The 4,313-nt window shown below is 34.3% G+C and overlaps 1 pseudogene; it reads right to left on the reverse strand.

The window, feature by feature from the left end:
• Positions 1-364: 364 nt before the first annotated feature.
• Positions 365-1,314, reverse strand: LOC142425532 (olfactory receptor 4F15-like; annotated as a pseudogene).
• Positions 1,315-4,313: the final 2,999 nt, after the last annotated feature.

Genomic DNA, 4,313 nt, shown 5'->3' on the forward strand with positions numbered 1-4,313 from the left:
TGCCAAGGATTAAAGTAATAAGAAACAAACATTTCTTTTATAGAATATTTTTCATCTCAGTTATAGAGAAAAATAATAGCATCTATCAATAGCTCTGCAAAAAAACAGCTCTAAAGCTTGGAATTCATAAAAAATATTATGATGTACTATGAAATAGACAAAATATAGGTCACAAAAAAGCCATACTCTAAAGTCTTTTAACTATATAAACTTATTAAGTGAATACTTAAATATGTAATGATCTCATTGATATTTAATTTGGAACAAATTTGGGATGATGAATTATCCCACATAATGTGATCTTTTAAACTTTTTAAACACTGCAGTGACTACAAATTGTTCTCTTTGCAATCTAACAAATTATTTAGGAAATCTTCCTCAAATTCAGAAATTGACTACTCAGTCTCCTCATAGCCATCTTCATGTCCTTGTTCCTCAATGTGTAGATGGCAGGATTCAGGATGGGGGTAATCATGAAGTCCAAAATGGCAAGAAATTTATCCACTGGCACTGTGGGAAATGGCCACACATAGACAAAGATGCATGGTCCAAAGAACAAGACCACCACAGTGATGTGAGCTGAGAGAGTAGAGAGAGCCTTAGACAAGCCACCTGAAGAGCGTTTCCGAACAGTGATCAGGATGAAGATGTAGGAGAAAATCACAGGAAGAAGGTTCCCATGGAAATGAATCCACTATTGGCCATAACCATGAACTCTAGTCTATAAGTATCTGTGCAGGCAAGTTTGATAAACCGAGGTAGATCACAGTAAAAGCTGTCAATCTCATTAGGGCCACAAAAAGGCAAATGGACAACGGATGCTACCTGGGCCACTGCATGAATGAGACCAATGATGCAAGCACTAACTGGAAGCAAAATGCACATCCGTGGACTCATGATGGTCAGGTAGTGGAGGGGCTTACAGATGGCCACATATCTGTCAAAGGCCATGGCAATGAGCAGCACCATCTCAGATCCACCCAGTGCATGAAGCAAAAAAATCTGGATGACACATCCCAGAAAGGATATGGTATTTTTCCCAGAGTACAAGTCAGAGACCATCTTAGGGACCGTTAAGGTAGAAAAACACAAGTCCATAAATGAGAGATTAGCTAGCAGGATGTACATAGGAGAGTGCAAATGAGAGTCCAAAACAACTGTAAGCACAACGAGGAGGTTTCCTAGGGCGATTGTCACATAAAACACTGCAGAGAAAGAAAGGAGGAAACGCTGCATTGGTCTAGAGGTAGAGAGTCCCAGGAACACAAATTCAGACACCTCAGAGTAATTCACTTCATTCATTGACTTTGTAGTCCCTAAGCAAACCTACAGGGTGGGGAAAAAAAAGAAAGACAGAGATAGCAAAATCAAACAAATGACAAATGATATATTTCAGAAATGAAAGTGGTCAGAACCAACTTAATTTTTTTAAATTTTGGCTTGAAAGGGAATGTTTATTAATAGCTGTAATTTTGTTCACATTTTCATTAATTTGATTTTCCAGTCCACTAACATTTCTAACATTTACTATATCAAACATATTATATCAAATAGTAAAATAAAACAGAGTCCCAGAATTCATGGTATTTACAGTGTAATTATGGCACGGATCCTTAAATAGTCATAATAACAGATAAAATTATGGTAGCTTATATGTAGGAACAAAAAAGTCCATTATGAATACTTTTTCAAAGAGCATCTCAAGAAAACCAAGTACAGTAATTTGATAAAATACCAAAATATTGGAATTAAAAAGCCCAAAAAGAGAACATGCTCTTGAGCTGAAGGAGCTGACAAAAAAATTCTTTGAGTTGCATTTTTTATGGATTCTGAGTAAATTGTTGAAAGATTCAGAAAGCATTAAAAGAAACTGGAAAGAAGACACAGTCTATCATGAAGAGTTGGTTACCATACAACCATTTCAATGGGTATCATATGAGCAGTACCAATGGTACTGAAAAAAGTCCAAGCTACACTCATTCGTGACAAACAAACGCCCAGGTATGGATGGAGTACTAGGAATACTCTAAGTACAGCATAACTAAGCAAAGAGGTGCCTATTGTAGACACTGCTAACTATGTTGTTGTTTTAAATGTAAGTGACATCATTTAGGCTGAGAAAATGGCCTATGCAAAGAACCTGCCCTGAGACAGGTCAGTGGGACAAGATATAAATAGTTGAGATTAGTCAGGAATCACAGAATGCAGACATAACAAAGTTCTATATGCATGATAATTTTAGATTTTATTTAAGGAGTCATAGAACGATATCAAGAAATTGTCACATCAGATGTCTACTTCAAAACACAATAGCACCAATGTAAAGAAGGGGGAAAAACTAGGGTTATGCTTACAGTAAACTATCGGAAGACTACCCAAAAGCCATTTCAACCTACTGTCAACAAGGGAAAATTATTCCACAGGAAAAAGGGAATTATTCAATCAATGGTCTGGGCATCAAAGCTTGGGAATGTAATATAATGTTTAAATTGATACTGTCGTGTCAGAAAAATAGTAAGCATATCAAAAGAAATCTTAGGACTACTCAGACAAACATTCATTGAAAAAATTATGTAATACAGATCCACAATACTTGGTGAAAATATTGACAGCACCTAAAATATTAAAGTATACATATTATAGATACACATATAAACATATTTCTATAGATGCAAGCACTATGAAAGTAAATGTGAAGACAAATTGCTTTCAAAATTAGCTTAAATATCAGATAATTGATTAATATTTTGCATATAAATTTGCTCTTCTGAATAGATCAGTGGAAAAAGTTGTGTTTTATCATCTTAAAAATAAGCAAAACATATAAACACTATTGACAAAAGGAATCCTAAAAAGTAATAACCAGATCAAGTGTAAAATGCTCATTTGTAATTAACCTAATGTAAATAATACAAGTGTTCAACTTTGTACCAAGTATATTATCAACTTTTTTTAAAAAAAATGGTGATTGCTCATGGATGAGACTGAGGAAATAGATATTCTCACATGAATAATGAATGCAAATTGATATAACTTCTCCAGAAAGCATATTTTTAAAATATATTAAATGTTTGAAATTTCCTAAATTTTAACAGGATTCCATTTCAACCTTTCCACAAAGTAGTAATAAAGTGGTGGTGGGGGATGGTAATAGGGAGCTTATGTCAAAGAGTTCAAGAAGGAAAAGAAATTTTGAAACTGATTATGGTAGCAATTACACAATGCTGCTTGATGTGATTGAATTATAAAAGGATATATCTGTGTATACATGACATATTAAAAATGCACTTAATTCTAACAGAATTATATTGCAACAACATTTCCATAAATTAGTAATAATAGATATTTTTAAGTGATTTAGCTACTGGTTCCTATTCCACCACTTCTTATATAAACATTTAAAAGCAACCTTAATGTTCAGAATAAGGAACTAAAGTTTTCAAATGAATTCTACTTAAAGAAGATATTCAACATATGTGCAAACAACAATCTATTATACAAACATTTTCATGATGTAAGTCTGATGAAAAAGTAGATTGTGAATGAAATGCATAGTCAATTCATTTTAAAATATTGTATAGGCAGGGAAAAATTGTACAAGAAGACCGATTCTTATCTTAATGTTTACCAATAAATGGTTAATGACCGTTAGAGCCACTGTGTCAATTTATCTCTTATTGCAGTGTGTACAGACTCAGGGTCTCAACTGCCAGCATAGCATCAAACAAGATGCACTGGTTTTCCTAGGATTGTCATTGGATGGTTTTCCTAGAGATAAATGACCAGACCTTTCTTCCTACTCTGTTTCCGTCTGAAGGAACCCCTGAAACCCTGCTCACCACCCTAGTATTTGAACTATCGGTGGCAAAGCATTCAGCATGACCTCCACATGCAAACCGCCGCCGTTCAACAACTGACAGACTGTGGTGTGTATGCATTTGAACCATGTGAAATTGACCTTTAATTTTAATCAGTTGGTCATTATCTCATTTTTGAAAGTGTCAGATCACAATGGATGCATGGGTGGATGGTGATAAGAGTTGTACGAGCCCCAAATAATGTGATTTTTTTCAAAGAAAAAAATAAAGATGATGAAAAATGTGGTCAGATATCAGTTTTACAAAGTTCAATCTAGCATATTAAATTGTATTTTTCTTACATAATTTCTAAGGCTATCTTCCCTGTATAAACCAAACATTAATGCTTCTTTTTTCATACCTCAATTGAATACCCCTGGTTCTTCATTTGTTCTCTCTCACCAACCTTTTATCCAAGCCCCAACCACTGGTAACAATACTTTCTCATGTTTTTAC

The sequence above is a fragment of the Tenrec ecaudatus genome, chromosome 14 (genome assembly GCF_050624435.1).
Source record: "Tenrec ecaudatus isolate mTenEca1 chromosome 14, mTenEca1.hap1, whole genome shotgun sequence".
NCBI classification, from domain to species: Eukaryota; Metazoa; Chordata; class Mammalia; order Afrosoricida; family Tenrecidae; genus Tenrec; species Tenrec ecaudatus.